Source organism: Panthera pardus, unplaced genomic scaffold, assembly GCF_024362965.1.
Source record: "Panthera pardus isolate Hobbes unplaced genomic scaffold, ASM2436296v1 HiC_scaffold_27, whole genome shotgun sequence".
NCBI classification, from domain to species: domain Eukaryota; kingdom Metazoa; phylum Chordata; class Mammalia; order Carnivora; family Felidae; genus Panthera; species Panthera pardus.
Window position 1 is genome coordinate 56,137,200 of NW_026526843.1, and position 26,241 is coordinate 56,163,440.

At 35.0% G+C, this 26,241-nt stretch overlaps 1 protein-coding gene across 2 annotated transcripts in view; it reads right to left on the reverse strand.

Moving 5' to 3' along the window:
* The window catches only part of LOC109255075 (uncharacterized), a 443,355-nt gene that overhangs the window by 165,911 nt on the left and 251,203 nt on the right, over positions 1-26,241 (reverse strand). The window lies entirely within an intron of this gene.

A 26,241-nucleotide genomic window follows, 5' to 3' on the forward strand; every position in this document is an offset into this window, starting at 1 on the left:
AAAGGGAAAGAAAAATAAGATAAAAACAGAGGGAGGCAAACCATAAGAGACTTTTAATGGTAGAGAACAAACTGAGGGTTTCTCAAGTGGATGTGGGCAGGGAAATGGGCTAAATGGGCAATGGGCATTAGGAGGGCAATTTTGGGGATGAGCACAGGATGTTATATGTAAGTGATGTAAATTTTACTCCTGATACCAATACTTCACTATGTGTTAACTAACTTGAAGTTAGACAAACTATTGGAAGAAAAAAATAGATAATAGAATTAGAAATAACTATAGCTAAATTTTTATTAATAGATGTACAATATAAAAAGATGTAATATATTTCATCAATAGCATTAAAGGTTGGGGTAGGGAAAGTAAGAAAGTATAGATTTTATGACTTAAGGTAAGTTGTTATCACTTTACAATAATTACCTTAAAATCAATATACAAAATATAAACAGAAAGAAATTCAATACAAAAAAAAAAACACTGAGGAAGACAGCAAGAGAGGAAGAAAGGAACAAATGATCTACAAAACAGGAATCAATTTACAAAATGGCCATAACTCCTAATATACCAGTAATTACTTTAAATATAAATTTAAATATTAATTCTCTAATCAAAGTACATACAGCAGCTGAATGGGTTAAAAGAAAAAAAACAAGATCCAATAATATGCTGCCTATAAGAGGCACAATTTAGCTTTTAGGATACACATAGAGTAAAAGTAAAGGGATGAAAATACACATATCATACCTATGTTAACCAAAGGAAAAAACAAAGCAAGAGAGGCTATGCTTATATCAGATAAAAGAATTTCAGTCAAAATCAGTCACAAAAAGAAAATGTTGCTATATAGTAATAAAGAGAAAGCATTCTTTCATCACGAGAAAGAACAAGCATAAAATATATGCCCCCCAACAATGCAACACATAAATATTTAAATGGAATATGACACACCTGAAGGGAAAAGTAGCAAGACAGTACTAGAAGAGGACTTCAATAATCTGCTTTAAACAATGGATAGATCATCCAAATAGAAAAATAAGTAGGGAAACTTTGGATAAACTATACTTGAGATGAAATGGACCTAACAGACATATGAAGAACATTCCATCCAACAGCAGCAGAACACACATACATCTTGCACCAACAGAATATTTCACAGGAGAGGTCATATGTTAGTCCAGAGAGTGAGTAAAACAAATATAAGAAGTCTAAAACCAAAATGTCATTTCTCATCACAATGTAGGAAATTAAAAGTGAATAACAAAAGGAAAAATGGAAAACTCACAAATATGTATACATTAACCACTCTCCTGAACAATTCAGGGTCAAGAAGAAATCCATAGGAAAATTATAAAGTATATTGAGCAAATGAAGATGAAAACACAACATACCAAAACTTATGGAATGCAGTAAAAGAAGTTCTAGAGGGAAGTTTATATCAATAAATGCCTACATTAAGAAAACAGACAGGTCTTAAATAAACATAGTACCTTTATATCCAAAGAAATTATAAAAACAAGGAAATACTAAACCGAAAGTTGGCAGAAGGAAGGAAATAACAAAGATTAGGGAAGAAATAAATTACCGACTGAAAAGAAAATTTAAAAAATCAATGAAACTAATTGCCAATAATTGATGATGATAATAATGACGATGATGGTGGTGGTGGTGGTGGTGATTATCATTCCCATAAAATAAAAGTTACGGACCAAATGTATTCACAGATGAATTCTACAAAACATTTAAAGAATTAATACTTATTTTCCTCAAACCATTCCCCCAAAAAATAGAATAGGAATTAAAATTTCCAAACATATTCTATGAGGACAGTATCACCCTGATAACAAAACCAGACAAAGACAACACATACACAAACACACACACACACAAACAATTCTGGCCAATATCTCTGATGAACACAGATGCAAAAATTCTTAACAAAATTTTAGTAAAGCATATTCAACAATATGTTGAAAGGATAATTTACCACAATCAAATAGGATTTATTCCAGGGATGCAAGGATACTTCAACATTCACAAATCAATCAATGTGATGCACCATGTCAAAAAAATGAAAAGTAAAAATCACATGATCATTTCAGTAGGTGCAGAGAAAGTATTTGATGAAATTCAACATTCATTCATGATAAAAAATCTCTATAAAGTGGGTTTAGAGGAAACATACCTCAACATAATAAGGATATATGAAAAATCCACAACTAACATTGTACTCACGGTGAAAAATAGAGATTTTCCTCTAAGAAAAATGGAGAGATTTTCATGCTATAACTCAAAAAAGTGGGTTTAGAGAGAACATATATCAACACAATGAGGATTATATACGAAAAACTCATAGCTAACATCATACTCAATGTTGAAAACGAGAAAGCTTTTCCTATAAGATCAGAAAAATTACAAGGATGTCCACCCTTATTACTTTTATTTAACATAGGACTAAAAGTCTTAACTATAGAAATTAAAGGAGAAAAATTAACAGGCATCCAAATTGGTAAGGAAGAAGTTAAATTGTCACTATTTAAAAAAGACATAATACTATATACATAGACAACCCTGAAGACTCCACCAAAAAACTCTTAGTAGAAATAAATTAATTTAGTAAAGTTGCAGTACAGAAAATTAATACCTAAATCTTGGTCGTGTTTCTTTACACTAATAATGAAGTAGCAGAAACAGAAAATATGGTAAAAAAATCCATTTACTCTTGCACCAAAACAAGATACCTAGGAATAAACTTATGCAAGGAAGTAAAAGACCTCTATTCTGAAAAGTATAAAACATTCAGAGAAATTCAAGATGCTAGAAACAAATGGAAAAATAGTCCATGCTCTTGAATTGAAAGAATTTACATTATGAAAATGCCCATACTACTCAAAGCATTCTGTAGATTCATTGAAATCCCTTTCAAATTAATAAAAAAATTGAAAGAATAACAAGAAATAATACTAAAATTTTATGGAATCATAAAGACCCCAAATAGCAAAAGAAATCTCTAGAGAGAAGAACAAAGCTGCAGGTATTACAATCCAAGGTTTCAAGACATACTACAAAGTTGCAGTAAACCAAACAGTATGGTACTGGCACAAAAAAAGACACATAAATGAAGAGAAAGCTTATAAATAAACCATTGCTTATATGGTAAATTAATACATGACAAAAAAAGCAAGAATATACAATGCCTATATGATAAATTAATCCATGACAAAAAAGAAAAAAAAAAACAAGAATATACAACAAAGAAAAGACAGTATGTTCAATAATTGGAGCTGTGAAAACAACACTTACATGGAAAGGAATGAAACTGGACTCCTTTCTTACAAGTTACACAAAAAACAAACTCAAAACGGGCTAAAGACTTAAATATGAGACCTAAATATAAGCTACTAAAATACAAGATAGGCAGTAATTTATCTGACAACAGCTATAGTAATATTTTTCTAGATATGTCACAAAAGCAAAAATACACTATTTGTAAGTGATAGATCCAATGAGGCATTAATATGCAAACTATATAAAGAAATTATACTCCTCAACACCAAAAAAAAAAAAGCAGATAATCAGAATTTTCTTTTTCAGTATTGCTTTGGCTATTCAGGTTATTTGTGGTTCCATACAAATGTTAGGATTGTTTCTTCTAGCTCTGTGAAAAATTCTGGTTGTATTTTGACAGGGATAGCATTAAATGTGAATATTCCTCTTGGTAGTATAGATATTTTAACAATGTTTGCTCTTACAATCCATGAGTATGGAATGCTTTTCCATATCTTTGTGTCCTCTTCAATTTCTTTCATAAGTGTTACATACGTTTCAGAGGAAAGATCTTTTACCTCTTTAGTTAGGTTTATTCCTAGGTATCTCATTTTATTTGGTGCAACTGCAAATGGGCTTGATTCCTTGATTTATTTTTCTGCTGCTTTGTTATTGGTGTATAGAAATGCAACAATTCTGGATTTCAGGCTATATTACAAAGCTGTAGTCATCAAGACAGTATGGTACTGGAACAAAAATGGACACTTAGATCAATGGAACAGAATAGAAAACCTAGAAATGGACCCATAACTATATGGTCAACTCATCTTTGACAAAGCAGGAAAGAATATCCAGTAGAAAAAAATACACTCTGCTCAATAAATGGTGTTGGAAAAACTGGACAGCAACATGTGGAAGAATGAAACTGGACCACTTTCTTATACCATACAGAAAAATAAATTCAAAATAGATGAAAGACCTAAATGTGACATGGGAGACCATCAAAATCATAGAGGAGAACACAGACAGCAATCTCTTTCACCTCGGCCAGAGCAACTTCTTACTAGACATGACATTGAAGGCAAGGGAAACAAAAGCAAACAAGAACTGTTGGGACTTCATGAAGATAAAAATATTCTGCAAGGCAAAGGAAACAATCAACAAACCTAAAAGGCAATCTATAGAATGGGAAAAGGTATTTGCAAATGACATATCTGATAAAGGGTTAGTATTCAAAATCTATAAAGAACTTCTAAAACTCAACAGTCAAAAAAATCCAAATCATCCAGTTAATGAATGGGCAGAATACATAAAGAGACATTTTTCCAAAAAAGATATCCAGATGGCTAACAGTCACATGAAAAGATGCTTGGGGCACCTAGGTGGCTCAGTCGGTTAAGTGTCCAACGGTGGCTCAGGTCATGATCTCATGGTTTGTGAGCTCAAGCTCCATGTCTGGCTCGAGGTGACAGCTCAGAGCCTGGAGTCTGCTTCAGATTCTGTGTCTCCCTCTCTCTCTGCCTTCCTCCACTCACGCTATGTCTCTCTCTTTCTCTCAAAAATAAATGAACATTAAAAAAATTAAAGAAAATAAAAGATGTTCAATATCACTCATCATCAAGGAAAGGTAAATCAAAACCACAATGAGATACAACACAAGAAACAACAGGTGCTTGTGAGGATGAAGAGAAATGGGAACAAGCTTGAACTGTTGAAGGGAATGAAAACTGGTGCAGCCACTCACTCTAGAGAATAGTATGGAGGTCCCTTAAAAAAACTAAAAATAGAAACACCCTGCAATCCACCAATTTCACTATTAGATATTTACCCAAAAATACAAAAATAGAGATTTGAAGGGAGACATGAACCCAAATTTTTATATCAGCATTATAAACCACAGCCAAACTATGGAGGGAGACCAAATGTTTATTGACTGATGAGTGGATAAATAACAGGGTGATTATCTATCTATCTATCTATCTACCTATCTAATGGAATATGACTCAGCCATCAAAAGGAATGAAATCTTGACATTTGCAACTATCTGGATGGAGCTAGAGACTTATGCTAAACAAAATGAGTCAATCAGAGAAAGGCAAATACCATGTGATTTCATTCAAATGTGGAATTTAAGAAACAAAACAGATGAACATATGGGAAATCGTGGATAGGAAAGAGGGAAACAAACCACAAGAGACTCTTAACAATAGAGAACACATGGAGAGTTGCTGGAGGGAGGTAAGTGGGAGATGGGTTAGATGGGTGATGGGAATTAAGGGGTGCACTTGTTTTGATGAGCAATGGATGTTGAATGTAAGTGATGAATCACTGAATTCTACTGACACAAATAATGCACTGTATGTTAACTAAAATTTAAATTAAAAAATAAAATAAATTACAAATGGGTTGACAAACTGAAGAAGACAAAGAGCCAACAGACACATGAAAATATGCTCAACGTTACTAATCTTGAGGGAAATGCAAATCAGAACCACAATGAGATATCACTTTACACCTAAGAGAAAGGCTAGTGTCAAAAAGAGAATATAGGGGTGCCTGGGTGGCTCAGTCGGTTAAGCGGCCGACTTCGGCTCAGGTCATGATCTCACGGTCCACGAGTTCGAGCCCCGCGTCAGGCTCTGTGCTGACAGCTCAGAGACCGGAGCCCGTTTCAGATTCTGTGTCTCCCTCTCTCTCTGCCCCTCCCCTGTTCATGCTCTGTCTCTCTCTGTCTCAAAAATAAATAAATATTAAAAAAAAAAGAGAGAATATAACTAGTGTTGGGTTGGATGTGGAGAAAGAGGAACCCTCATGCAGTATTGGTGGGAATGAAAATGGGTGCACCCACCTTGGAACACATTATGGAGGTTCCTCAAAAATTAAAAATAGAAATACCATAAAATTTAGTAATTCCACAACTGTGTATTACACAAAGAAAACAGAAACATTAATTTGAAAAGATATGTGCATCCCTATGTTTATTGTAGCTTTATTTATTTATTTATTTATTTATTTACATTATAGGTATCTTTTATTTTTTAAGTTTTTATTTAAATTCTAGCTAGTTAACATATGGGTAATATTAGTTTCAGGTTTACAATATAGTGATTCAACACTTCAATAAAATACCTAGTGTTCATCGTAACAAGTGCACTCCTTAATCCCCACCACCTATTTAATCAATTCTGCCACCCACCTACTTTCTGGTAACCATCAATTTGTTCTTTATAGTTAAGAATCTGTTTCTTGGTTTGCCACTCTCTCTCTTTATTCTTTCTTTTATTGCAATATTATTTATAATAGCCACAATATAGAAGGAACTTAAGTGTCCATTTATAAAGGATTAGATAAAAAAGATATGGTATATATATAAATTATTATATAATAACAGTAATATTTAATATTACTTAGCCATATAAAGGATGAAATCTTGCCACTTGTGACAGACAACATGGATGTGCCCAGAGGGTATAATGCTCAGTGAAATAAGTCAGAAAGAGAAATACAAATATCATCATTTCACTTACATGTAGAATCTAATAAACAAAACGAACAAATAAAAATCAGAAACATATCTATAAATACAGAGAAGAAACGTATGGTTGCCAGAGGGAAATGAGGTGACAAGATTGGCAAAATGGGTAAAGGGCTGGGAAATACCAAAGTCTAGTTATGGAATGAATAAGTCACAGGGATAATAAGTACAGTACAGGGAATATAGTTAATGGATTGCAGTAGTATTGTGTGGTGACAGACTGGAGCTACACTAAAGATGAGCATAGCCTAACATGTAGAATTGTCAAACAATTATATTGTACATCTCAAAATAATGTCAACTATACTACAATAAAAAAAGAAAATATCAAAATAAAATAAATACAATGAATCATATGAAACTACTATAAACAATGATATGCCAACAACTTGTACAACATATTAGTGAATAAATTTGAATAAACATACAAGTTTTAAGACTGAATTATTAAGAAATAGCTTGAGGGGAACCCGGGTAGCTCAGTCGGGAAAGCCTCTCACTTCGGCTCAGGTCATGATCTCACAGTTCGTGAGTTTGAGTTCTGCGTGGGGCACTGTGCTGACAGCTCAGACCCTGGAGCCTGCTTTGAATTCTGTGTCTCCCTCTCTCTCTTGCCCCTCCCCAATGTGGGGAATAAGTTTAAGGATTCTCTGAGCTTGCACCAATGGGTTAACAAGGCCTAGGGTGGAAAGATGCCATAGGGCAAAAGTGCCCAGAGTAGAACAAAGCATACAGCAGAAAGGTGCTTCCACAGGATGAAAGCATCCATCCGAGAACAGGTAGAGGTGGAAAGCCACCTCTGCAGGGCTAAAGTGCACATGGCTAATTAGCGAGAAAAATGCCTTGTTAACCCTGAGGTAGCATGCTCTATCTGTCTTAGCTCCTAGAAAAGTTAAGATAAACAGATACGGTGACTGGTGCCTGCAGTAAATGGTCATCTGCTTGGCGCCAAGATTTTGATTTGTCTTGATCTAACCCCTAACACTGCATATCTTTGAAACCCCTTTTTTCCACACACGAGTTAATGGTTACTGTTTTATCATTTCTTTCTGCACATCCATAATGTATGTAAGCCTTCTGATCTTAATAAATATGGAGGAAGGACCCTTACTCAGAGCTCTTGTCTCCTCCTGGACATTAGCCTCTCTCATATTCAATTCTGTGTCCCCTCTCTTGCTGGACAAAAGAGAACTCCAGACTCAAAGTTGATGGCACCCCAACTCATGCTCTTTCTCTCTCTCAAAAATAAATCAATATTAAAAACATTAAGAAATAGAAAGTTTGGAAAAAATAAATAGAAAATCTGAATAGACCCATTGGTAGTAAGGAGATTGAATCCATAATCAAAAACCTCTCTCAATACAGAAGTCCATAAGAAAACCCTCCACAGGAGAATTCTACAATCATTTCAAGAAGAAGCAACACAAATCCATCTTGAAGTCAGCCATGAGAAAAAAAATTGAAAAAACCACAAATATGTGGAGGTTAAATCACATTCTAATAAAGAATGAATGGGTCAACAAGGAAATTAATGAAGAAAATTTTAAAAAAATACATGGAAACAAATAAAACTGAAAACATTATGGTCCAAAACCTTTGGGATGCAACAAAAGTGATAGCAAGTGGGAAGTATATAGCAATGTAGTCCTACATTAACAATCAGGAAAAATCTCAAATAAGTACCCTAAACTTACACCTAAAGGAGTTAGTAAAACAGCAATAAATGAAGCCAAAAGCCAACAGAAGAAGATAAATAATATAAATTATAGCAGAGGGGAGCCTTGTTGGCTCAGTTAGTTAAACATCTGACTGTTGATCTCAGCTCAGGTCTTGATTTCAAGCCCCATGTTTACTTAAAACAAATTATGGCAGAAATAAAATGATATAGAACCAAAAATAAATACCCAGTAGAACAGATCAATGAAGAGACAGTTCTTTGAAAACATTAATGAAATTGATAACCCCCTAGCCAGACTTATCAAAAAGAGAAAAGGCCCAAATAAATAAAATCACAAATGAGAGAAGAGATATAAGAACCAGTATCACAGAAAAACAAACGATTATCATAGAATATTATGATAAACTATATGCCAAGAAATTGGACAGTCTGGAAGAAATGAATAAATTCCTACAAAAATATCCACTACCAACACTGAGACAAGAAGAAATAGAAAAGTTGAACAGATGGAAAATCAGAAAAAAAATTGAATCACTAATCAAAAATCTCTCAACAAACAAAAATCCAGTGCCAGATGATTCCACAGGGCAATTCTATCAAATATTTAAAGAAGAGTTAATACCTATTCTTTTTAAACTATTCCCCAAAAACTAGGGGTGGCTCGGTGGCTCAGTCAGTTAAGCACTGACTTCGGCTCAGGTCATGATCTTGTGGCTCATGAGTTCAAGCCCTGCATCAGGCTCTGTGCTGACAGCTCAAAGCCTGGAGCCTGCTTCGGATTCTGTGTCTCCCTCTCTCTGCTCCTTTCCCACTCGTGCTCTGTCTCTCTCTGTTTCTCAAAAATAAACAAATATTAAAAATAAAAAAAACCTATTTCAAAAATATAGAAATGGAAGGAAAGCTTCCAAATTCATTCTGAGGCCAGCATTACCTTGATTTTTCCCCACATCTTTAACAACACTTGTTACTCCTTGTCTTTTTTATTTTAGCCATGCTAACAGGTATAAGGTAATATATGTCATTGTGGTTATGATTTCCATTCCCCTGATCATTAGCGATGTTGAGCATCTTTTCATGTGTCTGTTGGGAATCTGCATGTCTTCTTTGGAAAAAAAAATATCTATTCGGGTCCCCTGCTCATGCTTTTAATCTGATTATTTGTGTTTGTTTTTTGGCCTGGAGTTGTATATGTTTTTATATATTTTAGATATTAACTCCTTATCAGACATATCATTTGCAAACATCTCTCATTCAATACTTTCCCATTTTTGTTTTCTTGATGGTTTCCTTTGCGTGAAAAACTTTTTCATTTTGATGTAGTAGAAATAGCTTATTTTTGTTTTTGTTTCCCTTGACTTAGGAGACATATCTGGAAAAATGTTGCTCTGCCTGATAGAGCAATTATTGCCTTTGCTCTTTTGTAGGATTTTATGGTTTATGATCTTACATTTAGATCTTTAACCTATTTTGAGTTTATTTTATGGTATTATGATAGCATCTGAATACTATTCTGGTCTGGGCTTTTAAGGTGGATCGGGAATGTAAACCCTGTCATTCTCTAGTTCTTACCTGGAGAGTGTTCCCACAGCTTCTCAGCTTTCGGTGAAATTCTAATATTGTATCTTTTACATGCTAGTTTCTCTTTTAAACTGCAGCTTTTTTTTCTGTGCCCAAGGACAGAGAAATCCATTATTGCTCCTTCAGTACTATCCCCTTCTGCTGCAATTTACAGCTTTTGGAGGGGAGGTGGGAAAACACTTTGTTACTGTGTCTCAGTCTTTCTTGCTGTTGTCTTTGGCTATTCTATCTTTGGCTGTGAAGAAGCTGTTCAGTTAGTCCTCAGTTCTTTTTCAGGAAGCATTGTTCTATAAACAGGTGCAATTTTGTGTGTTCCATGGAAGAAGTTGGTTCAGGGTCTTCCTCTCTCACCATATTTCACTGGAATCCTGGAGTTTTGTTTTACTGGAATAATATTTTATGAATATCCAGGATGCTTTTGCAAAGTCAGTTTTGAGGAATCTATTTTTTAAAATTGTATATTTATTATTTTGAGAGAGAGAGAGCATGAGCAGGGAAGGGGCAAAGAGAGGAGGAGAGAGGATCACAAGCAGGCTGCATGCTCAGTGCAGAGTCTGATGCAAGGCTCCATCTCATGACTGTGATTCATGACCTGAGCTGAAATCAAGAATCTGACGCTAAATTAACTGAGACAATCAGGTGCCCCGAGACATCTCTTTTAAATCTTTTTAGATGCATGCTATTGTAAAAAATAAAACAAACTTCTGGATACCTATATGAATACTATGCCATCTGCTGATTAGATGTGTAATCATGTATAAATCAACTCATATTTCTATGATTTGAAGTTAGAAAAAAGAATATATTGGCAACAATTATAGTGGAAAAATTATATTTATAATGATGAGTTGGCTTTATAATAAAGTCCTTTATGTCCACATTTAAACTATTTTGAGAAGGTAAAGTTATATATTTTCAAACTAAATTCTGCTTATAGTGGAAAATACAGAGTTAGGTCCCCAGGTACCTCTAATATCTCATTTCATTGATACACTGTCAGAGAATTTTATTTGTTAAGCAATTTTATATTCTCATAACTAGACAAAAGCACAATTTATTGTTTCTCTAAATTGTTAAAATATCTATTTGGGGGGAAGAGTTCTGTTTCTTGCCAATATGGAAGAGAAAATAAAGCTGAACTCGTGAAATAAAAAGTATATATAAAATTCAGAACAATTTGAAATTCCAGACAATATCATGAGGATGTAAAGAAGGCTATAATAAAATACTTGTTATGAGGAAGACAAAGATATTGATAAGTTTAAGAAAATAATAGTAATAAATGTATGTGATAATGATGTTAAGGGCAACTATTATAAGAAAAAAATAGAATTTATAACTTAAACAAGAAAAACAAGATCTACATTCATAAAATGAAGAGAAGAAATTAATAATAAAGGAAGTAAACACTAAGAATATATGAAACATGATTACAAAATGAAGCTCTAATCTAATAATAATAATACAATAAATATAAATGGGTTAAATTCACCATTTTAAGACAGAGACTCATATGCAAGATATGAAATAAATCTACCAATATGTTGCCCACTAGTCATATTTTTTAAAGAAAATAGAAATATTAAAAATAAATGGTTTGAAAATGATACACAAACATATTAACTAAAATAATGATGGCTTAATTATATTTTCTGGAAAAATAATTAAGTGCAAACAATCATAAGGTATATGAAAGATGCTATGTACTTTTAAAAGGAAAATTGGAATAAAAATAAACATTTAGCAAATTGTATTAAGCAATAAATCTGCAAATAGTAAGAGCTAAATCAAAAAATTCAGACAAAATTAAGAAAAAATCCTCTTCCGGAAATTGAGAGATCAAATATACAAAGACAGTAGACATTAAGGACTTAAATAATGCCATGCATAAGGCTGAGTTATTAATTATGAATAATATTTCTCTAACTCACCCACAGAGAATGCACATTATATTAGAGCACTCACAAAAAATTATATAAATAGACCAATTTATGCTGCACCTGTGTGGCTCAGTCAATTAAGCATCTGAGTTTGGTTTCACCTTAAGTCATGATATCACGGTTCATGAGATTGAGCCCCATGTCAGGCTCTGCTTGAGATTCTCTCTCTCCCTCTATTTCTGCCCCAAACTCATGCACACTCTCTCTCAAACTAAATAAACTTAAAAAAAAGAAACAGACCAATTTATTACAAAGAAATTCTCAATAAATTCTAAAGGATTAAAGAATCATACAAACTGTTTTTCAATCATATTTTTGAAACTAAGTATCATATTGTTAAATAACATATGGAGTATAAAAAGAAATCACAAAACAAATAAACAGTTAGAATTCAGTGATAATAAAAGCACAACATGATAAAATTTGTGTTTTGTGATTAAAGTGTTCACTGGAAATTCATAGCTTCAAATGCATTTAACAATAAAAATGAAAATTCAAAAAATAAACTATAAATTCAATTCAAGAAATTTGAAAAAGCAACAAAATAAACTCCAAAGGAAGAAGGAAGTCATACTAAATAGGGTAGAAATAAGTATGATATAAAACAAAAATATAAAGGGTTGATAACCAAGAATATGAAAGAACCTCCTCAAAATCAAAGGAAAACAATAACAACATCAAATAAAATTGCCCAAATATCAAAGGAAAACAATAACAATATCAAAGAGAATTGCCCAAATATATGAACAGGTAATTTATATAAACAAAAACTAGAAAGTTAACAACCATATGAAGAAATGATCAAATTATTTGTTAGCAGAGAAAATAAAATGAAGAAATTTTATATGAATCATACTTTCAGAGATAGACAACTGAATAATGCCAAGTATTGTTGGGAATATATAAAATCTTCATGCTCTACTGGTGGACATATTACAGCCATTTTGGAGTGCAATATTTCAGTAGTTAGTCAAATTAAATATACTCGTATCCTAGACACAGCAATTGTGCTACTGGATGTCAAATATTAAGTTATTTGAACTCATATCCGTAAAGGAACATGTATTGGGGTGTTTACTACAGTGCTATTTGTGATTGCAGCCATTCCAAATGGCAAAAAATAATGTATCTCCTCTAATAATATTAGCATAGCAGCAAATTCATTCAGTGGAGAAGATATTTATTGATCTTAATACAGTTTCAAAACTGTCAATGAAAGTGATAAATAGGGACTTTTAATATAAAAATACCCATGATGATACATTAGAAAATTTGTTAAAAACTGACCCAAAGTTTACACACTATATTATTTCTCTTACCTCCTCTTATGTACTTTCTGTAGACTATGAATGATAAATTCCTACTGAGAAATAAGTTTTCCAAGTCTCCAGTGGAAAATGCAACACTTATGAATCACTGAAGATAATTTTCAGTTAATAATAAATACTACATTAAAGCATGAATACCTACTACCATTTTTTAAAATGTTTATTTATTCTAGAGACAGAAAGCATGAGCAGGGGAGGGGCAGAGAAAGAAGGAAAGAGAATCTCAAGCAGGTTCTGCATTGTCAGCACAGAGCCTGACACTGGGCTTGATCTCACAAACTGTGAGATTATGACCTGAGCCAAAATAAAGAGTCAGATGCTCAATCGACTGAGGAACCCAGGAAACCCGCTACTACCTTTTTTGTTTTTGCAATGAAGACTGAAACAAAGTAAGGGAGTTCTATCCTTTGAGAAAACTAATGTCAATGAGCTGAATCCATAAATATGTAACTTGGAAGATAGACGTGGGACAATGTTATATGCCTACTAGTACATGGCTTTGAACTGAATCAAAGTGAGTAGATCAAAACTAATATTTCAAAAATTCACTAAGTTTGTGATCTTTTTGACTAGACAGTTAATACTCTTAAATAAGTTCACCAAAATAAAAATATATGCAATTGTAAGCTTATATAATTAAATATTGCTATTTATACATTCTTATCAACTAATAATATAATGAAAAACTATTATGTTTATTTTGGTATTTATGTTTATTATGTTTATTGTTATACAAATAATTGGGTTTGAACATTTATTTTTAATGCCCAGTTAATATTTAAAGTCTTTCAAGTAGAAAATTATAGACAACCACACAAATCAATATTTTAATCAACTATAAAACAGTTAACTGGAGACTTTTTAACCACACTTCACTAACACTCTTATCTCTATTTCATCATTTACTATGCAGAAATGACATATTTTAAAAAAATTTTTTAAGGTTTTATTTATTTTTGAGACAGGGAGAGACAGAGAATGAACAGGGGAGGGTCAGAGAGAGGGAGACACAGAATCTGAAACAGGCTCCAGGCTCTGAGCTGTCAGCACAGAGCCTGACGCGGGGCTCAAACTCACGGATCCCGAGATCCTGACCTGAGCCAAAGTTGGCCACTTAACCGACTGAGCCACCCAGGCGCCCCGAAATGACATATTTTTAACACATGAAAGTTAATACTTCAGTCCTAGTGTTCAGGTTTGCGCATGCACACTTTTTATGTTTTCCATATTCAAACATTGAGTACCAGAATAGATCACATGCTGAGCCAAAAATCAGGCCTCAGCAAGTATAAAAAGACTGAGATCATAGCATGCATATTTCAGACCACAACACTATGAAACTTGAAGTCAACCACAAGAAAAAAATCTGGAAATACCATATATACATAGAAGTTAAATAACATTTTACTAAACATGACTGTTTCAATCAGACAATTAAATAACTTTTAAAAAAAATACATGGAAGCAAGTGAAAATGAAAACGTGATGATCCAGAACCTTTGGGATGCAGGAAAGTTGGTCATAAGAGAGAAGTAGATACCAATACAGGCTTACCACAAGAAGTAAGGAAGGTCTCAAATACACAACCTAACCTTATACCTAAAGGATCTAGAAAAGGAGCAGCAATTAAGCTTAAACAAGAATGGAAATATTAAGGTGTTAGAAAAAGAAATCATGATATAGAAACAGAAAAAAAAAAACAGTAGAAGAGATCAAAGTAACTAACAGCTGGCTCTTTGAAAAAATTAATGAAATTGATAAACCTCTAGCCAGACATCAAAATGGAAAGAGAAAGGACATCAAATAATTTTTTTTTTATTTTTTTTTCAACGTTTTTTTTTTATTTATTTTTTTTTGGGACAGAGAGAGACAGAGCATGAAAGGGGGAGGGGCAGAGAGAGAGGGAGACACAGAATCGGAAACAGGCTCCAGGCTCCAAGCCATCAGCCCAGAGCCTGACACGGGGCTCGAACTCACGGACCGCAAGATAGTGACCTGGCTGAAGTCAGACGCTCAACCGACTGCGCCACCTAGGCGCCCCATGGACATCAAATAATTTTTAATGAAGAAGAGAAGAGATGACAACCAACAGCACTAAAATACAAACAATTATAACAGAATATTATAAAAAAAATAAATGCCAACATACTGGACAATCTGGGCAAAATGGATACACTCTTAGAAACATGTAAACTACTAAAACTGAAGCAGGAAGAAATAGAAAATTTCTTCAGACCCATGAACAGAAAAGAAATTCAATCAGTAATCAAAAATTTCCCAACAAAGAAAGTTCCAGGGCCAGATGGCTTCCCAGGGGAATTACACCAGACATGTAAAGAATAGTTAATACCAATTCTCATCAAATTGTTCAAAAAAAAAAGGAAAGCTTCCAAACTCATTCTATGAGGCTAGTAATACCTCAATTCCACAACCAAAGACCCCACTAAAAAGGAGAATTACAGGTCCATATGCCTGATGAACATGGATGCAAAAATACTGAACAAGATACTTGCAAATCAAATCCAATAGTACATTGAAATAACTATTCACCATGATCAACTGGGATTCATTCCTGAGATGCAAGCATGGCTCAATATTCGCAAATTGTTTACTGTGTTACACCACATTGATAAAAGAAAGGATAAGAACCATATGATCCTCTCAATAGATGCAGAAAAATCATTTGATAAAATACAGCATCGTTTCTTGACAATATGCACAACAAAGTAGGGATAGAGGGAACATACCTCAACATTATAATGACCATGTATGAAAGACTTACAGCTAAAATCATATCATTCTCAATAGGGAAAAACTGGAAGTTTTTCTTCTAGGGACCTGAACAAGACAAGGATAGCCACTCTCACCACTGTTATATAACAGTACTAGAGGTCTTAGCCTCAGCAACTAGACAACAAAAAGAAAGAAAAGGCTTCCAAGATGCAAGAAAGAAGTCAATCTTTCACTATTTGCAGACAACATGATACTCTAGGTAGAAAACCTGAAAGACTCCACCAAAAAATTGCTACAGCTAATACATCAATTCAGCAGAGTCACAGGATATAAAATCAGCATACAAAAATCTGTTGAATTTCTACACACCAATAATGAAGCATCAGAAAATGAAAACAAGGAATCTATTTCATTTACAATTGCAACAAAACCCATAATATATCTAGGAATAAACCTAACCAAAGAGGTAAAAGATCTATACACTGAAAACTATGGAACACTGTGAAAGAAACTGAAGATGACATAAATAAATGGAAAAACATTCCATCCTCATGGAATGGAAGAACAAATATTGTTAAAATGTCTCTACTACCCAAAGCAATCTACACTTTTAATACAATCCCTATCACAATACCACCACCATTTTTCACAGAGCTAGAAAAATCCTAAAATTTGTATGTAAATGACAAAAGTCCCTTAATAGCCAAAGAAATACTTTAAAAAATGGTTAGGCATCCTGATTCTGAACTTTAAGCTATATTGCAAAGCTGTAGTCACCAAAGTGGTATGGTACTGCCAGAAAAGCAGACACATAGATCAATGGAACAGAATAAATAACCCAGAAATGAACCCACAACTGTATGGTGAACTAATATTTGACAAAGTAGGAAGGAATATCCAATGGGAAAAGACAGTTTCTTCAAAACAGAGTGTTGGGGAAATTGGAGAGCAACATGCAGAAGATTGAAACTGGATAACTATCTTATACCCTACATAAAAATTAATTGAAAATTGATGAAAAACCTAAATGTGAGAAAGAAAACCATCAAAATCCTAGAGAAGAACACAGGTAGCAACTTCTTTAACGTCAGCCATAGCAAATTCTTACTAGACAGGTCTCTGGAGTCAAGGGGAAGAAAAGCAAAAATGAACAATTGGGACTTCATCAAGATAAAAAGATTCTGCATAGTGAAGGAAACAATCCACAAAACTAAAAGGCAACCTATGGAATTGGAGAACATATTTGCAAATGAAATATCAGATAAAGGGTTAGTATCGAAAATCTATAAAGAACTTATCAAACTCAACTCACATAAAATAAATAATACAGTTAAAAAATGGGCAGAAGACATGAATACACATATTTGCAAAGAAGACATGCAGGTGAATAACAAACACATGAAAAAATGCTCAACATCTCTAATCATAAAGGAAATACAAATCAAAACCAAGATGAGACCAACCTCATACCTGACAGAATGGCTAAAATTAACAAAAGAATCAACAGATGTTGGCAAGGATATGCAGAAATGGGAACCTTCTTACACTATTGGTGGGAATACAAACTGGTGCAGCCACTGTGGAAAACAGCATGGAGGTTCCTCAAAAAGTTAAAAATAGAATTATCCTTCAACCAGTAATTGCACTACTAGGTATTTACCCAAAGGATGCAAAAATATTGATTCAAAGGGTCACATGCACCCTGATGTTTATAGCAGAATTATCAACAGAAACCAAACTATGGAAAGAGCCCAAATGTGCATCAACTGATGAATGGATAAAGAAGATGTGGTGTATATACAATGGAATACTACTCAGATATCAAAAAGAATTAAATCTTGCCATTTGCAATGACATGGTGGTAGATAGAGTCTATTATGTTAATCAAAATAAGTCAGTCAGGGAAAGAAAAATACCATGTGACTTCACTCATATACTGAATTTAAGAAACAAAACATATGGGAAGGAAAACAAAAGAGAGGGGAACAACCCATAAGAGACTCACGGGTAGAGAACAAACTGAGGTTTAATGGAGGGAGGTGGTTGGCGGATGGGCTAAATGGGTGATGGTTCTTAAGGAGGGCACTTGTTATGATGAACACTGGGTGTTATATGTAAGTAACAAATCACTAAATTCTATTCCTGAATCCCTAAATAAATAAATAAATAAATAAATAAACATATACAAAATAAAAATACAACAATCAAAGCATAACATTTGGTTATGCTATACAAATGGAAGAGATTAGATAATGTGATAAATTTTTAGAATACCAGAGACCACTTGAAAAATCTAGTCATATAAACACTCATTTTTTAGCTTTCAGAAATCATGATGCATGCATTGAATTTCTTTTCGAATTAATAGTTTACTTTACAAGTAATAGAAGCAGTCATTTTGGATGATGAGTAAGGAAGTATTTCCTTTCTCATCTACTATGCCTTTTGATGCATCTCAGAAAAAAAGCACCTGGGAAATTATAGAGGCAAATAGGGAAATGACTTTCCAATTATGGTAGAAATATCTCATAATCTCTTTTAATATTGTTTCTTTCAAACTAGATACTATTATACACTACACTAGAACTGCAGGGTTGGCTTTAGACTAAAGGTTCCTCCTTCTACTTCTTCTCTATTCTACTACAATTCAAAACATACAAACAAAATAAGCAACAGTCTTGTCAAAATGGTGCTAATAATGTCAGCAGGAAACAATGTGTTAATGCATTACTGCACACTGTAAAATGGGTTAACATGTATGGTTTCAACAGGGTTCTTTCTAAAAATCTAATATTTGAATCCTAGAATGACAGTGTGATACTGGCATAATGACTAATAGGTAATGAGACAAAATGGAGTGGTCAGAAACAGACCTTCACTTACATCGTCATCCAATTTTTGACAAAGGAGACAAAACAATCCAATGAAAAAGGGAAACTCTTTCCACAAATGGTACTAAAACAACTTAAAACCCACATGGAAAATACAATGATATGAAATTCCTATATTAAACCATACACAAGAAAATATTTTGAGACAGATCATAAATCTAAATGTAAAAACTAAAATTATAAAACATTTAGGTGAAAACAGAAAAGAGTATCTTCCCAACTTGGGGTAGGCAAAGTTCTACTAGACATGACACAGAAAGCAGTAGATAAAAGAAAAAAAACACAGACCTCATCACAGTTAAAAACTACTACTCACCAAATGATTCCATTAAGAAAATGTACAAGCAATCTCTACACTGGGAGAAAATACTTGTAAACTAACTACATACAGAGAACTATTACCTAGTCTATATTAAAAACTCCAGGGATGCCTGGCTGGCTCAGTTGGTTGACTGTCTGATACTTGATTTTGGCCCAGGTAATGATCTCATGGTTCATAAGATAGAGTCCCAGGATGGGCTCTACACTGACAGTGTGGAGCCTGCTTGGGATTCTTTCTCCCGCTCTCTCTGCCCCTCCCCTGCATTTTCTCTCTCTCAAAGCAAATACGTAGATATTTTAAAACCCCCAAACTTCAATAATTCAATAATAAAAATACAAACAACCCATGTTCTAAAAATAAACAGATGTTGTGAGCAGACACTATACACACACACACACAAAATGATATATGAAAGGACAAAAAAAGCACATATAAAAGTGCCAAACATAATCAGTTAACACAAAATGCAAATTAAAACTGCAATGAGACACAACTAAATACTCACCAGAATGACTAAAATTGAAAAGCCTGATAATTCCAAATTTTGGCAATGATGTGGAACAACTGGAAATTTTGTACATTTATTATTGAAATATAAAATATGCTGTTTGGGAAAAGTTCTGGAATATTCTTATAAAATTAAACATGCAGGGGTGCCTGGGTGGCTGAGTTGGTTAACCATCTGACTTCAGCTCAGGTCATGATCTCGTGGTTTGTGAGTTCGAGCCCCACATCGGGCTCTGTGCTGACAGCTCAGAGCCTGGAGCCTGCTTTGGATTCTGTGTCTTCTTCTCTCTCTGCCTCTCCCCTACTTGTGTTCGATCTCTCTCTCTCTCTTTCTCTCTCTCCCTCTCTCTCTCTCTCTCTCAAAAATATATTAAAAATGTAAAATAAATAAATAAATAAATAAATAAATAAATAAATAAAATTAATTATGCATCTTCACCAGCAATCTTACTCCTAGTTATTTCCAAAGAGAAATGAACACATATGACCACAAAAAGACTGTAAACAAATCTTTACAAAGCATATAGGATTTTTAGGGCAGGGAAATAGTCTATGATGTTATAATGATGGCTACGCACCATTGTACCTTTGTCAAAACTCACAGAATGCACAACACCAAGTGTGAACCATAAGGTAAACTATGGACTTTGTGTGATTGTGATGTATCAATGCAGGTTCATCAATTGTAACAAATGTATCACTCTAGTGGGGGATGTTAATAACATGGGAGGCTATGCATGTGTGGGGTTAGGGAGAGTATGGGAAATCTCTGTACCTGCATTCCAATTACAAGCTGCTCTTACAAGAATTTTCTTACAAAAATCCTGCTATAAAATGTTCAGAACACCTTTATTCATAGTCTCCTTAAACTGAAGACAATAGTAACATCCATCAAAAGAAGAAAAGCTAAAGTGTGGTATATTCATACAATGGAATTCTACATATCAATATAACAGGGAAAATCAGCTGAAACCAAAAATTAACGTTGAACCTTTATGCTGAGTGAAAAACAAATCTTATAAAAAAGCGTATAATATACAATTCCACTTACATGAATTTGCAGAATTGTCAAAACTAATCTGAGTTGGGAAAAACTGGGGAAGATGGCAGTGTAGGAGGATTCTGGGCTCACCTCATACTGATGATCACTTAGATTCCACCCATATCTACCTAAATAACCCAGAAAACCGCCAGACTAGCAGAACAGACTCTCCAGAGCCAAGAGTAGACAAGACATTCACGGAAGAGGGTAGGAAGGGCAAAGAGTCGGTCAATGCTACACAGACTGGTGGGAGGGAGCTGGGGCAGTGAAGGGGCTGCTAGCCCAGCAAGGCAGAGCCCCCAAAGTCTGGCTTGAAAAAGCAGAGGGGCCAGACTGTGTGAGTTCTAACAGCCAGCGGGACTTAACATCTGGGATGTTAAAAGTCAACAGCTCTGCTATCGGAGAGTGGGGAGGGCAAGAGAACACCGGGAGGGAGAGTTGTTGAGCTCGGGAAGACAGAGCTCAGCTCAGCAGGGAAACAAAGGCACTGGAAAGCGCCATTTCCCTCTCCCATTCCCCAGCTGAAATTTGAAAGGGAACCAGTAGCCTTCACCAAACATGCTTGCACCACACAAACGCCCAAAGTTGTCTTTCTGTGGATCCATCCCTCCGATGGGCCTGCCTCCCCCCATGTGCTGCAAGGCCCCTCCCGCAGGGGACCACCAATGGCAAAGTGGGCTAAGCCTACCCATCCGGCCCATCCTGCCCCTATGCAACTTGTGGATCCACCCTTCTAATATGCCCTTGGTCAGATCACATCGAAGCAGCACCACAAGCCTGGCAGTGTCCAAGTAGCCCAGACAGGGGCCACACCACTCACCACAGTGAGGCCTGCCCCTGGGAGAGGGGAAGATAAGGTACACACCAGTCTGAATGTGGCCCCAGCAGTGGGCTGGGGGAAGACATCAGGTCAGACTGTGGCCCTGTCCACCAACACAAGTTACTCCAGACAGCACAGAGGAAGTGCCCTGCAGGTTGGAGCTACCGCAGGGACGAACCAAAATGGCAAAAAGGAAGAATTCTCCTCAAAACAAACTCCAGGAAGTAGTGACTACTAACGAATTGATCAAAACTGATATAAGTAATATATCAGAAACAGAATTTAGAATGATAGTCACAAAATTAATCGATGGGCTTGAAAAAAGCATAGACGACAGCAGAGAATCTATTGCTACAGAGATCAAGGGACTAGGAAATAGTCATGAGGAGCTAAAAAATGCTATAAATTAGGTGCAAAATACAATGGAGACGGCCATAGCAATGATTGAAGAGACAGAGGAGAGAATAGGTTGAATTAGAGATAAAATTATGGAAAAAGAGGAAGCTGAGATAAAGAGAGACAAAAAAAAATCCAGGATCATGAGGGGATAATTAGAGAACTAAGTGATGAAATCAAATGGAACAATATCAAAATCATAGGAATTCCAGAAGAAGAAGATAGAGAGACAGGGGTTGAGGTGTACTTGAACAAATCATAGCTGTGAACTTCCTGATCTGGGAAAGGAAAAAGGCATTGAAATCCAAGAGGCACAGAGAACTCCCTTCAGACTTAACTTGAATTGATCTTCTGCAGGACATATCATAGTGAAACTGGCAAAGTACAAGGATAAAGAGAAAATTCTGAAAGCAGCTAGGGATAAACATGCTCTAGCATATAAAGGGAGACCGATAAGACTAGTGGCAGACTTATCTACTGACACTTGGCAGGCCAGAAAGGAATGGCAGAAATCTTCAATGTGTTAAACAGAAGAAATATGGGGCCAAGAATCCTTTCTCCAGCAAGTCTGTAATTCAGAATAGAAAGAGATAAAGATTTTCCCAAACAAACAAAAAATGAAGCAATTCATCACCACTAAACCAGCCCTACAAGAGATCCTAAGGGACACTCTGAGAGTGAAATGTTGCAAGGACCAAAAAGTACCAGAGACATAACTACAAGCATGAAACCTACAGATCACAATGACTCTAAACCCATATTTTTCAATAATAACACTGAAAGTAAAAGGACTAAATGTTCCAAAAAAAAGACACAGGGAATCAGAATGGATGAAAAAAACAAGACCCATCTATTTGCTGTCTACAAGAGACTCATTTTAGACCTGAGGACACCCTCAGATTGAGAGTGAGGGGATGGAGAACTATCTATCATGCTACTGGAAGTCAAAAGAAAGCTGGAGTAGCCATACTTATATCAGACAAACTGGACTTTCAATTAAAGGTTGTAACAAGAGATGAAGAAGAGCATTATATAATAATTACAGGGTCTATCCATCAGGAGGAGCTAACAATTATAAATGTCTATGTGCTGAATACGGGAGCCCCCAAATATATAAAACAATTAATCACAACCATAAGCAACCTTATTGATAAGAATGTGATAATTGCAGGGGACTTTAATATACCACTTACAACAATGGATAGATCATCTAGACACACGGTCAATAAAGAAACAAGGGACCTGAATGATACATTGGATCAGATGGACTTGACAGACATATTTAGAACTCTGCATCCCAAAGAGACAGAATATACTTTCTTCTCGAGTGCACATGGAACCTTCTCCAAGATAGATCACATACTGGGTCACAAAACAGCCCTTCATAAGTATACAAGAATTGAAATCATACCATGCATACTTTCGACCACAATGCTATGAAGCTTGAAATCAACCACAGGAAAAAGTCTGGAAAACCTCCAAAAGCATGGAGGTTATAGAACACCCTAATAAAGAATGAATGGATCAACCAGGCAATTAGAGAAGAAATTAAGAAATACATGGAAACATATGAAAATGAAAATACAACAATCCAAACGCTTTGGGATGCTGTGAAGGCAGTCCTGAGAGGAAAATACATTGCAATGCAGGCCTATCTCAAGAAACAAGAAAAATCCCAGATACAAAATCTAACAGCACACCTAAAGGGAAGAGAAGCAGAACAGCAAAGACACCCCAAACCCAGAAGAGGAGAAATAATAAAGATCAGAGCAGAAATAAACAATATAGAATCTAAAAAACTTGTAGAGCAGATCAACAAAACCAACAGTTGTTTTTTTGAAAAAGTATACAAAATTGATAAACCTCTAGCCAGGCTTCTCAAAAAGAAAAGGGATATGACCCAAATAGATAAAATCACCAATGAAAATGGAATTATGACAACGAATCACTCAGAAATGCAAGCAATTATTAAGGAATACTATGAAAAATTATATGCCAACAAACTAGACAACCTGGAAGCAATGGACACATTCCTAAGCACCCACCCACTTCCAAAACTCAAACAGGAAGAAATGGAAAAGTTGAACAGACCCATAACCTGTGAAGAAATTGAATCAGTTATCAAAAATCTCCCAACGAATAAGAGTCCAGGACCAGATGGCTTCCCTGTGTAATGCTACCACACATTTAATGCAGAGACAATACCTATCCTTCACAAACTGTTCCAAAAAATAGAAAGGGAAGGAAAACTTCCAGACTTCTATGAATCCAGCATTACTTTGATTCCCAAACCAGATAAAGACCCACCAAAAAAGAGGACCACAGGCCAATATACCTGATGAATATGGATGCAAAAATTCTCAACAAGATACTAGCATATCGAATTCAACAGCACTCAAAAAGAATTATTAAACTATGATCAAGTGGGATTCATTCCTGGGCTGCAGGAATGGTTCAAAATTCACAAATCAATCAATGTCATACATCACATTAAGAAAATGAAAGATAAGAACCATATGATCCTGTCAATCGATGCAGAATGCATTCTGCATCCTTTCTTCATAAAAACCCTTGAGAAAATCGAGATAGAACGAACATACGTAAACATCAAAAAAGCCATTCATGAAAAGCCCACAGCTAATATCATCCTCAATGGGGAAAACTGAGAGCTTTCCCCCTGAAATCAGGAACATGACAGGGATGCCCATTCTCACCACTGTTGTTTAACATAGTGGTGGAAGTTCTAGGATCAGCAATCAGACAACAAAAGGAAATCAAAGGCATCAAAATTGGCAATGATGAAGTCAAGCTTTCACTTTTTGCAGATGACATGATATTATACATGGAAAACCCGACAGACTCCACAAAAAGTCTGCTAGAACTGATACATGAACTCAGCGAGAGTCGCAGGACACAAAATCAATGTACAGATATCAGTTGCATTCTTATACACTAATAATGAAGCAACAGAAAGACAAATAAAGAAACTGATCCCATTCACAATTGCACCAAGAAGCATAAAATACCTAGGAATAAACCTAACCAAAGATGTCAAAGATCTGTATGCTGAAAACTATAGAAAGCTTATGAAGGAAATTGAAAAAGATATAAAAAAATGGAAAAACATTCCGTGCTCATGGATTAGAAGAATAAATATTGTTAAAATGTCAATACTACCCAAAGCTATCTACACATTCAATACAATCCCAATCAAAAATCAACTAGCCTTCTCCTCAAAGCTAGAACAAGCAATCCTAAAATTTGTATGGAACCACAAAAGACCCCAAGTAGCCAAAGTAATATTGAAGAAGACCAAAGCAGCAGGCGTCACAATTCCAGACTTTAGCCTCTACTACAAAGCTGTAATCATCATGACAGCATGGTATTGGCACAGAAACAGACACATAGACCAATGGAATAGAATAGAGACTCCACAATTGGACCCACAAAAGTATGGCCAACTAATCTTTGACAAAGCAGGAAAGAATATCCACTGGAAAAAAGAGTCTCTTTAACAAATGGTGCTGGGAGAACTGGACAGCAATATGCAGAAAAATGAAACTAGTATATTTTCTCACACCATTCACAAAAATAAACCTAAAATGGATAAAGTATTGAATATGAGACGGGAAAACATGAAAACCCTAGAGGAGAAAGCACGAAAAAACCTCTCTAACCTTGCCGCAGTATTTTCTTTATTGACACATATCCAAACGCAAGGGAATCAAAAGCAAAAATGAACTACTGGGACCTTATGAAGAAAAAAACCTTCTGCACTGCAAAGGGAACAATCAACAAAACTAAAAGGCAATGGATTGAATGGGAAAAGATATTTGCACATGTCATATCAGACAAAAGGCTAGTATCCAAAATCTATAAAGAACTCACCAAACTCCACACCCAAAAAACAAATAACCCAGTGAAGAAATGGGCAGAAAACATGAAGAGACACTTCTCTAAAGAAGACATCCGGATGGCCAACAGGCACATGAAAAGATGCTCAACATCACTCCTCATCAGGGAAATACAAATCAAAACCACACTCAGATATCACCTCACGCCAGTCAGAGTGGCTAAAATGAATAAATCAGGAGAGTATAGATTCTGGCGAGGTTGTGGAGAAACGGGAACCCTCTTGCACTGTTGGTGGGAATGCAAACTGGTGCAGCTGCTCTGGAAAACATTGTGGAGGTTCCTCAAAAAATTA